The sequence below is a fragment of the Symphalangus syndactylus genome, chromosome 13 (assembly GCF_028878055.3).
Source record: "Symphalangus syndactylus isolate Jambi chromosome 13, NHGRI_mSymSyn1-v2.1_pri, whole genome shotgun sequence".
In the NCBI taxonomy this organism is placed as follows: domain Eukaryota; kingdom Metazoa; phylum Chordata; class Mammalia; order Primates; family Hylobatidae; genus Symphalangus; species Symphalangus syndactylus.
Window position 1 is genome coordinate 122,639,730 of NC_072435.2, and position 14,406 is coordinate 122,654,135.

Genomic DNA, 14,406 nt, shown 5'->3' on the forward strand with positions numbered 1-14,406 from the left:
CCAATATCTTCATACACCTGAGTCACTGACCACATCAGATGGAGAAGATGGAAATCCTGGGCTAAACAACAAACAACTTGTTGTTGTTGTTGAGACAGGGTCTTGCTCTGTTGCCCAGGCTGGAGTGCAATGGTGCGATCATGATTCACTTTAGCCTCTACCTCCCTGGCTTAAGGAATCCTCCTGCCTCAGCCTCCTGAATAGCTGGGACTGAAGGCACACACCACCATGCCTGGGTATATTTTTTATTTTATTTTTTGGTAGAGATGGGGTCTTCCTATGTTGCCTAGGCTGGTCTTGAACTCCTGGGCTCAAGGGATCCTCCTACTTCAGCCTTCCAAAGTGCTGAGAATACAGGTGTGAGACACTGAGACTGGCCCTGAATAACTTTTTTTTTTTTTTTTTTTTGAGACAGTCTCACTCTGTTGCCCATGCTGGAGTGTAATGGCACAATCTTGGCTCACTGCAACCTCCACCTCCTGGATTCAAGCAATTCCCTGCCTCAGCCTCCTGAGTAGCTTGGATTGCAGGTACCTGCCACCACACCTGGCTAATTTTTGTATTTTTAGTAGAGACAGTATTTCACCATCTTGGCCTGAATAACTTTTATGTGTAATACTTGGCAACAAATTAAGCAAAACAGATATCAGATCACAGCTTGGAAAACTCATGCATCTGACGTTGTTAACAACATGTGATTCTAATACACACCAAAGATGGATGTTACTGGAAAGATCCTGATCCAGTACCCAAGAGAAAGTTCTTGGATCTTGCGCAAGAAAGAATTCGGGGTGAGTCCATAGAGTAAGGCAAAAGCAAGTTGACCAGGAAAGTCAAGAAATGAAAAATTGCTACTTCAGCGACACAGCAGCCCCAGGGGCTGCTGGTTGCCTATTTTTAATGGTTATTTCTTGATTACATGCTAAACAAGGGGTGGATTATTCATGAATTTTCCGATAAAGGGGTAGGCAATTCCTGGAACTGAGAGTTCCTGACCTTTTTATTCCATATAGGGTCACTTCCTGATGTTGCCATTGCATTTGTAAACTGTCATAGCTCAGGTGGGAGTGTCTTTTAGCATACTAATGAATTCTAATTAGCATATAATGAGCAGTGAGGATCACCAGAGCTCACCCTTGTTGCCATCTTGGTTTTGGTGGGATTTGGCTGGCTTCTTTACCTCATCCTTTTATCAGCAAAGTCTTTTGTGACCTGTATCTTGTGCTGACCTGTGATCTCATCCTGTGACTTAGAATGCCTTAACCTCCTGGGAATGCAGCCCAGTAGGTCTCAGCCTTATTTTACTCAGCCCCTATTCAACATGGGAGTTGCACTGCTTCAAACGCCTCTGACACATATATTCTTTAAGCAACAAAACTTTAGTACAACCATATTTTGGAGTATCCTTCCAAAATATGTTGTGCTTTCTTGTCCTTTAAGCAGAATATGAGGAATATATGATAATGTGTCTGAGTGCTTGTGTGACTGTGTGTGGGTGTGTGTGAGTGACTGTGTGTGTCTGTGTGTGTATGTGTCTGTGTGTGTGACTGTGTCTTGTGTCTGTGTGTCTATGTGTGTCTGTGTGTCTGTGTGCGTCTATGTGTATGTCTGTGGGTAAGTGACTCTGTGTGTGAGACTGTGTGTGTGTCTGTGTGTGTGATTGTGTATGCGCATGTGTCTGTGTATGTGACTGTGTATATCTGTGTGTGTGCATGTGTGTGTCTGTGTGTGTATCTGCGTCTGTGTGTGCATGCATCTCTATGTGTCTGTGTGTGTATGTACCTGTGTGTGTTGGTATGTGGGACTCTGTGTCTGTATGTGTGACTGCGTGTGCATGTGAGGCTGTGTGTCTGTGTGTGTGTCTGTGTGTATCACTGTGTGTGTGTTTGTGTGTGCGTCTGACTGAAAATCATCACTGTGAGCATTGGCTGTTTGTCGGGTACCAGCATTGGATGCAGTGAGGCCTCTGAAGCTGCCTAACTAATCCCATTTGTTGCTTTATATACCGCTCTCAGACAAGCACGTTTCTGGGGGTTTTTCTCTTAGTTTTTTTTTTTTTTGAGACGGAGTCTCGCTCTGTCGCCCAGGCTGGAGTGCAGTGGTGCAATCTCGGCTCACTGCAAGCTCCGCCTCCCGGGTTCACGCCATTCTCCTGCCTCAGCCTCTCCGAGTAGCTGGGACTACAGGCATCCGCCACCACGCCCGGCTAATTTTTTTTTGTATTTTTAGTAGAGACGGGGTTTCACCGTGGTCTCGATCTCCTGACCTCGTGATCCGCCCGCCTCGGCCTCCCAAAGTGCTGGAATTACAAGCGTGAGCCACTGCACCCGGACTTCTCTTAGTTTTTTAATGTCCAATCTTATTGCTGCATGCTGTCACTTTTTATTGCTCTCAGTGTGGTTTTTCGTAACAGGTTTCACATGTGCAAATTTGCTTTCTGTAAACAACCTTTGAGGAAGAAACCTTTGTTTGCTATACTGTTAAGTTCCATGAGGGAAGGACCTCATTTCTCTTGGTCTCCTTGCACCTGGCACACAGGGAGGCTGAAAGGAGAGCTCATTAAATATTCACCAAGGGAATAATCAATTCTATTTCAATTGACCATAAAGGAAGAATAAGTGTCTCAATCCAAATGGCTTAACGTTGCCTAATACAGAGACTCGGCGGGTCTACACTGGCTTCTAACAGGCTTAAAAATCTCTTGGTTTGGCCGGGCGCGGTAGCTCACGCCTGTAATCCCAGCACTTTGGGAGGCCGAGGCGGGCAGATCACGAGGTCAGGAGATCGAGACCATCCTGGCTAACACGGTGAAACCCCGTCTCTATTAAAAATACAAAAAATTAGCAGGGCGTGGTGGTGGGTGCCTGTAGTCATAGCTACTTGGGAGGCTGAGGCAGGAGAATGGGGTGAACCCGGGGGGCAGAGCCTGCAGTGAGCCGAGATCGCGCCACTGCACTCCAGCCTGGGCGACAGAGTGAGACTCCGTCTCAAAAAAAAAAAAAAAAAAAAAGAAATCTTTTGGTTCTTGGTTATGTCATTGGAAGATGTACTTTCTTGGCAGAAATTCCCTTTTTTTTTTTCTCCAAGACCTCCTTGGCCACTTCTTCTTGGAAATCCTCCTTTTTCCTCTCCATGTGGTTCTAGAGAGCTCTTTTGTGATTACCCTTTGAGATATCTTCATGCAGGGATTTCATCTGAATTTTGCTGTGTACTCAGTTTGGCGGAGAGACCCTTCAAGAAATACGACCGCTCATTGCCTTTTGCATGTTTTTTCTACTACACTTGACTTTAATTACCTTACTCTTATTTAAATTCTTTGAGTGCTCTCCTGTCTCATTTGCAGCTGTTTACACCCATTTAAATCTCTTCACATCAACAAAGCCACTTATTTTATCCCGGTAATTTACTGGTCCAGATGTTAGTTACTGCCTGTAGGATTTTTTGCCAGTTAATTCAAGATCTACCATTTTTCTCTGTCTATGCTGTGCATCATTTCTTCTACAAAAAAAATGTAATGAGCCCACGTTATTAGGGGACAATTAATAAGGTAATTTTTTCAAACCCCTTTCATTCTTGGGGGGAATTTTCCTTTCCTGTTACTCAGGCCATTGTAGAGAACAGACTGAGGGAATTTACATCCCGAATTTGGTGATGGAACATGAATGGTAATTCCTACTCTTAAAAGGAAAATTGTGGTTGGATGCGGTGGCTTATGCCTGTAATCCCAGCACTTTGGGAGGCCGAGACAGGCGGATCACGAGGTCAGGAGATCAAGACCATCCTGGCTAACACGGTGACGACTAAAAATACAAAAAAATTAGCCGGGCATGGTGGCATGCGCCTGTAGTCCCAGCTACTTGGGAGGCTGAGGCACCACTTGAACCAGTGGGTGGAGGTTGCAGTGAGCCGAGATCACGCCACTGCACTCCAGCCTGGGCGACAGAGTGAGAGTCTGTTAAAAAAAAAAAAAAAAAAAAAGGAAAACTGTCTTTTAAGTGTTTTCTTTAATTCAATATGATGATTTATTTTGCTCAGTTTAATTTTTCAATTTCAGAAAATAATCTGCTTAAAGCATTGTTAGGTCAAAGATGATCACAGTTGCGTGGCCTCTGTTATTTGTCCCTTTAAAAATAGTAAACGTCTCAATATATTTTATTTGACAATTCACTTTACTGGCAATTGCTATTGATGATATAGTCCTGTTACTGGAATGGAGTCACGATCTGGACCCCAAGAGAGGGTTCTTGGATCTCATGCCAGAAAGAATTGAGAGGAGTCCATGAAGTCAAAGCAAGTTTATTAGGAAAGCAAAGAAATAAAGAATGGATGCTCCATAGGCAGAGCAGCGGCATGGGCTGTTCCACTGAGCACACGTATCTCTTGATTACATGCTAAGCATGCTGTGGATCATTCATGAGTTTTCCGGGAAAGGTGTGGGCAATTCCTGGAACTGAAGATTCCTCCCCCTTTTAGACTATATAGGGCAACTTCCTGAGGTTGCCATGGCATCTGTAAACCGTCATGGTGCTGGTGGAAGTGTTTCTTAGTGTGCTAATGTAATATAATTAGTGTATAATGAGCAGTGAGAACAGCCAGAGGTCTGTTTTGTCGCCATCTTGATTTCAGTGGGACTTGGCCAGCTTCTTCACTGCAGACTGTTTTATCAGCAAGGTCTTTATGACCTGTATCTTGTGCTGTCCTCCTATCTCATCCTGTGACTTAGAATGCCTAACCGCCTGGGAACGCACCCTAGAAAGCCTCAGTCTTTTTTTACCTAGGATCTATTCAAGATGGAGTGGCACTGGTTCAAACGCCTCTGACAGTTCCTCAAAAGCACTCACCATTCATCTTGTGAGAAGCTCACTTCAAAAAATAGGGAATGCCAAATCATCCACAGAGTTATTATTTTAAAATATTATTTATTCCATCAATTACAGTTTCATAAACTCTTGTTAAAGGAAATAAATTTGCATTGGGTTGTGAATTATATGTTTGCTTCCGTTTGCTTTATTGTCTTAATTTTTGAGAATAAAGGTGACAGATGACAGATAGGGAAGGAGGTTCTTAGAAATATCTTTCTTCTGCATCTCATTCTTTGTAAACTGACATTTCTAAGACAGAAGAAAGACTTACGCTAAGATGGAAATAATTAAGCAGGATCTTTTCACGTATTTGATAGAAAAAGTGGCAGAAAGAGACATGCATTTCAGGAGTGGGTGATTGTGGGGGCTGAAGGCAGGGAAAGACAAGCTTAAAATGTTCTTCACCTCCAGAGAGGATCACTTAGCTCTGAGTGAGGTTAGAAAAGGGAATAATGGGCTTATTCATGTTAAGAGAGAAGATATTTTATGTTAGACTTCACTGCTTGCATTTTGATTTGCACTTTCTTCTCTTTTTAATTGGCTCCCCCTGTTACATTTCTTTTCTGATTTTGAGCTTCTGACATCATGTGCACACATGCAGTATCTATCCTGGATGTGATAAATGTTCTGAAGAAAAATATATGTGCAAAGGTCATAAAATTTGTCCTGACTCAGATACTTAGGAAATTTGTAATCTTAGGCAAGTTATAGGGCCTCAGTTTTCATGCCTAGAAAGTGACTATGATCCCTCCGTGGTGTACTTACGACATTGCAGGGATATTGAGAGAGTCAAATGAGTTATTGAATGTGACAAAACATATATGGATACCATATAAGTAGGAGATGAATATCATATAGATGGGAGGGAGGATTGTTACATAGCTTTATCCTCTAAACTGTAAGTTCTGGGACAATGCTCTTACTAATGTGCTCAGAAAATCATTGGGGGGTCTCAGGCAATCATTCAAGGGGTCTATAAGATCACAACATTTTATATACTACTACTAAGATACTGGTGCCTTTTTCACTCAAAAATCTCTTAGATGTGTACAGGGCAGTTTTCTACTGATATGTGGTGATGTCACTGCTGTGAAGACTCATGGAGTGTGTGCCTGTGTGTTCTTGTGTTTCTTAAAATGTTCCAAGACTGAAAATTTAGAAAAAAAAAAAGGTGTACATTTTCAGAAAATAATTGTTTGTTTTTAGTGCTTCTCCTGACTCTCTACTATTTGTCTTCAGCTTTATCTGCGGAGTGTTGGAACCTCATTATCATTCAGTAAGACATTATTTTGAAGACACAGAGTTTACCTTGAGCCTGTGAAAAAACACAAGAGAGACCCTATTATCTAGCTTTGAAATGATACTTGCTTTTCAAAAACTGATGGAGTTTTATTTTTTCCAAATCTGAAATTTTACCATTCAGTAGGATTTTATCCTAAAATATCAGAATATTATTTAAAATACGGTTTTCTTTGTTTAAAGATGGATAGAACTTCAAAAGTGAGACCTGAAGACTGGCTTTCTCAAGCTAAAACAGCACTATCTACGTAAAATGCTGAAAAAATTAAAAATGACTGCTGAAATAGTTGTCTATCTCATGAAAGGGAGAAATCTGCTCAAAAAAATCTTGAGTCTAGGAAATAGAGGAGAAAAGGAGGGAGAAGGTGACATTTGTTAAAGGACTTCAAGACCAGCCTGGCCAACGTAGTGAAGCCCCGTCTTTGCCGAAAATACAAAAATTAGCCGAGTATGGTGGTGGGCACCTATAATCCCAGCTACTCAGGAAGCTGAGGCAGGAGAATTGCTTGAACCCAAGAGGCGGAAGCTACAGTGAGCTGAGATCGCGGCATTGCATTCCCGCCTGGGCGACAGATTAAGACTCCATCTCAAAAAAAAAAAAAAAAAAAAAAAGGGATACAAAATTACAGCTAGCTTGGAGAAATAAGTTCAACTGTTCTGTATCACTGCAGCATGAATATAGTTAACAATAAGGTATTATACAGTTTCCCTGGATCAGCTGGGCTTGGCGGGGGTTGCCCCCTTTGAGAAGGGAGGCACAGGGCTTGGGTGAGGGGCGGAAGCCATTGGAAGTGCCTAGCTCTTTTGGAAACTGGGGGCCCAATGACTGACTACGTTTACATGACTTGCGTGTTGAACCTTGATTAACATCTGTACGCCTTTCCTAGTTCTAACCCTGAGCCCCGGGGAAGCAGGAAAGTGTGGCCGGCCTCTTGCACAGCTTTTTCTTCAAGTAAACTACTGAAATCAAAACGCATTTCACATGTGTTTACACATGTTGCTCAGGCTTGTTATGTCATTCTCCCAGTCATTAAAGAACAGACATTTAATACAACAGCTTTACCTTAAAAAAAAATTATATAGTTTCAAATAGCTAGAAGGAGGATATTAAACATTCCCAACAAAATGAGTGTTTGAGAAAATGGATATGCATTGTGATCTGATCACTCTGCATTGTGTATATATAGAAACATTCTTAGATACCCCATTAAAATGTCTAATTATTTGTCAATTAAAAAAATAAAATATTCAATCTAGGTGGAAGTTTAAATGGTAAATAAAATAGGAAAAAATGTATATTCCCCTTAACTTAGTAAGTGTTAATTTCTTGTATTCAAGAGAACATCTCAAATAATAATACGGTGTAAGATAGACTTCAGTATCATTTTGTGATTAATCTTTTCAAGTTGAAAGAAGGCATTGATTATTTTTGGTGAAGTTATTACTGCAATAACTTTTGCACTAATATGTGTTCGTTAAAGTCACAACTTCTTTGTTGCTGTTTTTCAAATTAGAAGAGAAAAACAAACATGATGCTTTGAAGGACAAATTATGATGTGGTATCGACTGAAGAGGTGTACACAGTGGGCAAGGGAATGCCAGAGCTCTGCAGGGTTGGCATGGCTGGATTTCTCCCAGGTGAAACTCTGGAAAAGAAATGACAGAACCTCCACTTTCCCATGATGCAATATCCCACTGACAGAAAGACTTAGCTGTCAACATGAAGACTGAGTTAATATCTCATAGGCGGCATCATATGTTTGCTTTGAAAATGGATGAGGATGAGCCGCAGAACCAGGAGTGATGGCAGGACCAACCTTAAGAAAGTTCCTTCCACTAGGCTGGGTGCGGTGGCTCATGCCTGTAATCTCAGCACTTTGGGAGGCCGAGGCGGGCGGATCATCTGAGGTCAGGAATTCAAGACCAGCCTGGCCAATAGGGTGAAACCCCTCCTCTACTAAAAATACAAAAAAATTAGCTGGGCTTGGTGGCGGGCACCTGTAATTCCAGCTACTCAGGAGGCTGAGGCAGGGGAATTGCTTGAACCCAGGAGGTGGAGGTTGCAGTGAGCAGAGATCGCGCCATTGTTGCCCAGCCTGGGCAACAAGGGCAAAACTCCGTCTCAAAAAAAGAAAAAAAAAAAAAAAGAAAGAAAGTTCCTTCCACTCTTTGATGAGTATTGGTCAAAAAGAATCCCGCCAGAACTGTAACCGAAGGAGGCGTTAAGCCTCCAGAAAAATCTCAAGGAAACTAATGCGCAAGCAACAGGCATAGCTAGTGAATAGGGCTCTAAAGGAAAGGGTGGAGATATTAACCAGTTAGTGTAAAAGTTGGAGATAAATTTCTTCTCCCAGAATGCAGAGGCATCAAAGTCGTTCTAGATGATAAGGATTCTTTCTTCTTTAGAGATAATAACATTCTTGGAAAGTATTTAGACTGAAATAAGTCACTATTGAAATGACATCCACATGAAGCTGCCCACTCCACTGAAGTTCTGAAATCTCTCATCAGTTAAATAATTTCCATCTCCCTCTTTTATAATAAACTCATAATTCATAAAACATGAAAGAATTAAAAAGATAAAAATGGATGAGTCCCTAAGCTCACCTGGGCTTGCTATTTTTATCTGGCATGAGCACTAAGTAGCCATCAAAGATTGTCTTTTATGTGATGAAAATGCAGTGGTACTCAAATACAGAAATGTTGGAAAACGTGGTACTCATGGTTTATTCTGGAGCTAGTGCGTCGATGCTTGCCCTGAAGGAGGAAAATGGCAGGGGGTGATACCGCAGGTGCCTTAGCATAGATCAAGGCAGTGGGATGGAAAGGCTCTGGTGGTCACTGTGAGATTCCCTGACATCACAACTAAACCTTCTGATAAAGGAAAGGTCATCAATTTTATTAAATCTCAGCACTTGAGCAAAGATCTCTAAGTATTTTGTGTCGGGACATAAGAAGATTGTATAAAGCATAAAGCACTTCTGCTGCATATTGGAGTATAATGTTTATCATAAAAAATGAATTCTGTGGCCGGGCACGGTGGCTCATGCCTGTAATCCCAGCACTTTGGGAGGCCGAGGCGGGGGGATCACGAGGTCAGGAGATCGAGACCATCATGGCTAACATGGTGAAACCCCGTCTCTACTAAAAAAAAAAAAAAAAAAATTAGCCGGGCGTGGTGGTGGGCGCCTGTAGTCCCAGCTACACGGGAGGCTGAGGCAGGAGAATGGCATGAATCCGAGAGGCAGAGCTTGCAGTGAGCTGAGATCATGCCACTGCACTCCAGCCTAGAGACAGAGGGAGACTCCATCTCAAAAAAAAAAAAAAAAAAATTATGTTGTTGTTTGAGTTCTTAGCTCAAAAAAAAAAAAAAACCTTCATGGAACTCCTTTTTTTGTATGAAAGACAAACTGACAAACTGTGAATTATTCAAATTTTGGAATTTGGCAGACATTTTCTCAAATATGAATCAAGTGAGCTGCTTGTGACATCAAGGGCAGGGGGAAACTGATGACATTTGTTACCCAAGATAAAATCTGAACTTTCAAGTAACAATAATAAATTTTGAAACTTTGTATCTATCATCACAAGCTTAATATGTTTTCAATACTCAAAACTGCTAATGAGATCACTGAGACATGAATAAATATGATTTTTTAAAATATATTGTGAAAAAGAAAAGATCTGAAGAAACAGTGAACCAAACTCTTTCAAACGATTAATGCATCATGTTACAAAATCCAACACAGCTAAAAGAACTATTCAGTATGCAAGAGATACCAATAGATTTTAAAATATGCACAGTAGGAAACGCATATTGATATAGTTTCAAATCCATAATGCACCTAATAATTTTTAAAAGCAACGTGTTGATTTTGGGTATAGTATCAAAGAATAGCTACATTTATCTAAATAGATTTTTTGAATTCTATTTTTCCATCTGAGGAGGGCTTTATATTTTTAATATACTTCAATCAAAACAAGCTGTCATAACACAGTAAATGAAGAAGCAGATCTGAGAATTCAGCTGTCTTTTCTAAGACATTGAACATATTTCCAAAAATGTAAAATCCCCATACATTTTGGTTTGGAGAGTATAGTCATTTTCATAAAAAAATTTGTGTTAACCTATGATATATTTATATTGTCTTAAATGAATGCATGCATATTTTCTAAAAGTTTAGTTTCAATGATTAATATAGTAAATGCAAATACACATATAATACACAGAAACAAAAGACCTTCAGGGTCATCAATAAATTTTAAGATTATAAAGTGACTCTGAAACCAAGAAGATTAATACATGATATGCTCCAAAAATGATAAGCTACGTTGTATTAACAGCTTTTGCAGACTATCTAGCATAGAGTAGAATTTTTATAACTATTTATTGAGTGAATGAAAGAAATGTATATCTTCAGGGCTATGTCACACAAACTATGCAAATGTCTACAGTGCAGCATTCTCTCCCTCTCACTTAAGGTAATGGCTGACTGCTGTAACAAACAAATCCAAAGATACATAATAGCTCAAACTTGATAGACGTTCATTTCTTTTATGTCTATGACTTCTAATACCAAAGCAATTGTTCTTGATCACATCTGGCCCTCCTCTAAGTGGTCATGAGAAACTCAGCCCTTTGTGTTTTGTGATTCCACACCTTCTATGTGTGGCTTCCACGGTGACCATATTTCTCTGAGTCAAGCCCGGAGAAAGACAATGATTAACTAGAGAAGATGAAGCTGTATTTGAAGCGTTCTGCTTCAACGTGATACATATCATTTCTGCTTATATTATTTTGCTAAAGTGGCCTGGGACACCATGTCTAAGGGACAACACTAGATGAGGGAATATGGGAATCCAGCTTTAGTGGGCAGGTAAATTTAGAGAGTTTAGAGAGACAGTATCTAAATGAATTAAAATATCTAGATTTTGGCGCATGTTTAAAATACTCTGTTTAGTGTGCTGTGCAGTTAATGGTAGGAATTGTGTGTGGAGTATTGAGCTAAAAGTCTTATTTCTTTTTTTTTTTTTTTGTAGAGTCTGAAAAAAGGTAATTAGCCAGTATGTCTGTATTTTGGTACAAAATTTCTCCCCTGCCTTTTTATCTTCACTGAAATCTTTTCAAGTACATCCATTTCTTCAGTCGGTGAACCTATGGAGCACTCACCAAAAATATGATCACAGGATATTAATTAACTTTGGGGGGGAATAATTGCTGTATGGACTATTGGAGAAGAAAAATTATTGAGTTTTGAAGGCAGCATGGATTCCACATACACTTAAGAGCACCCAGGCCAATTTTAGTACTAGATAGATAAATGCTTTTTTTTAGTTTTTGATTTTGAAATGTATGATGCATTTAATGAGATTCTTAGCACGCAGATTAAAAACAGTTTGTTCTAATTTAAACAGAAGATAATTTATTGGATGCACACTAGGGACTCACCGAATTACCAGGTAGCTGGATTTTGACCCATCAATGGGCAATCCCCGGCAGTCCTGGAAGACAGGGAGCAGGAGCCTCCCCAGCAGCCTCTTGTCAGGAGCCACCTGGAAAAATGAAAGGGACCTTGAGAGAATGGAACTTGGAACATCATCAAGCAATTTGTCTTTCCGCTCAGAAAGAGGTACCTTGTTGGTTTAGTTAGGGATTTTTACCCAGTTTGTAAACACTGGAGAGTAGGAGCTGTCTAAAATTCTGTCTCACACACAAATAAATTGGGGTGCTCTTGAGAAAGAGGTACTAAAAAAGACAGGAAGAAATAAAAACAGAAATATCTGCTCTGTCTTGCGTTGTCTTATCCTTAATTCTAAGCACATAGTTCTCTTGCCCATGAATATATCAAATCCAAATTATGTTGGCCTCCCTCTGACAGCTCATTGATGCTATCGGCAGTGCACACCATTAGGAAACATATTTCTACATCTCAATGGTACTTCAAAGCGTGGCAAAACAATTATGTTGTCAATATCATTAATTTACAATTGTTATTTCATCATGACCTAAATTCAAGCCAAATAGATCGAGTCAATTGCTAGAAGGAGCTCCAGGTTTCTATTGGATTCATATTTTCAATGGTGATATATTTGAACTTACTAAATGCCCCAAAATCTCAGTTTTATGTTTTATTCTCTTGGTATTCTCATTTCCAACGTGAATATTATGTGAGACTAACTGATCCTAGATAAAGAGGAAGAATGGTAGGGATAAACATTTTCGATACATTCAACCAGGAAAACTTTTCCTTTCTTTCCCCCCAACCCCTACATTTAGCTGAAAATCTGAGCTAGAAAAATGTGTGTAACATTCAATAGGTTTGATTTTATAATAAAGGACAAAGCCTGATAAATGTCTTATTGTTTGTACTTCTCATTATTAGGAATTGTTTGACTATATATTAGCATTCCTATCCAGACAATAAATGGATTCTCAATTTCTCACTTTGAAAAAAATAGACAGTTTCCTCCTGTCTAATTAAACTGTCCAGTCATCTTAAGCCTCTGGTAAAATTGAGTGTGGGCTCATCTGTATTCCTGTGGTGTAAGAGCCATACTGATTGTTTGCACAGTTTGTACAAAATGGGCTCCAGGTTTAACATGATTCGTATTTTCCAGACTCTTTGTGGAATGTGGACTGCACTCATTCTACATGTCAGTTTATGTCTTTAATGTGCACAGTGAGATTTTGAGGTTTAACATGTGAACGGCATACACAATCTGATCACATCAAAATTATTTAAGATGCTTTTAGGTTTCTGTGTGTGTATGCCTGTGCAAACACATAGGTATACATACATACACAAACATATATTAATTAAAATATAATATATATGTTGACTGCATGTATATATATTGAATCTGGCTCTTCAATCTCATGTTCATCTCTAGTCTATTTCTTCCCCCATAATTCATTTATCATTACCTGGATCTTGGAAAATTAACTTGACCTCCTTTATGCCCCTCTAACAAAGATAACTAACTCCAATATACTTTACATTTGACTCCAGATTTTTAGCAGGCTTTTAGTAGATTCATTTTGGATTGACTAGTTGTTATTGTAATTGAGTAGTATAATTAAATATTATTTAACATGGCGAAAAGAATGAGAGATGTTATTTCTATGAAAACTTCCTTGGATACATTGGGAAGTCTGGATAAATATAAATTACTGACAGGAAAGACTGTAAAATTGGGAGTAAAGAAAACAGCATTCAATTTTAGAAACAAATGATAAAACAGCCATGGACTCTCTATCCTGGTTGCTTCTCGAGTGTCTTTAGGTCCTGCTCCAGTTTACTTAAAGCTGATGATTACAGCAGATGAGTAATAGCTATATTTTATGCAAGAAAGAAGATGGAGAACTCCAATCAGCATGCCAGGCTAGAGAAAAATTTCCATGCCTTGTCATTGTTTGGGTCCCTGATATAAAACCTGAGTTAAAATCTTGGTGGAGGTTGGTGATTTGGGAGGTGTTTCCAGAAGCATCACTGAGAGTGGGTTTAAGGAGAGGAAAGAGCAGGATACAGAGGGGAAGAGGCCATGTGGTTGTTTTTTGTGCTTATGAACAGTGGGAAACTGGGATTTTTAGTGGCTGTATGGAACACATATCAGAATTTCTCAACCAAGCAATGGACGGCTGGAAGCATTTATCCACCAACACCCATTCTCCATTCATTTAGGAATGCCTCCTCCCAGGCATTATCTCCCCCGTACTTCCAGATGGCACCTGTGCACAGGCTGGCAGGCCTTTGCTGTGGCGTCCTCACGTGGGATGCTGGCAATGTGATACGGGCTCCATGAGTGATTGCTACAGCCTTACAGGAAAGGGGAGGGAAATTGGTAACATTTATATAGTTTAAAATCAAATAAAATGCCTGAGATAAATAGTATCACTTTTTGTGAGTCCTCACTTTAATTAGCATTCATAGTTATAGTCTGAATAGGAGGGTCTTCCCTTATAAACAAGTTGTATGCAGGTTTGCAAAAGCTTAAGAACATGGTCCATCATGTGTTGAGATTTGGGACTCACTGATGAACATGTGCTCTTTCCTTCAGTCAATAGAAGTTTCATGCTCTTCTCAATGCCGTGTGTTTCCCACGTCCTTGTCTTTGCTAAGTCCCCTTCATCTGGAACCTCCACATGAGCCCTCACAGGCTGGTAAAGCTTTCTACTTCCCCAAGGTCTTACCCAACATCACCTCCCGAAGTCTTCCCTGCAGGATACCAGTGTCTGTCTCCATCC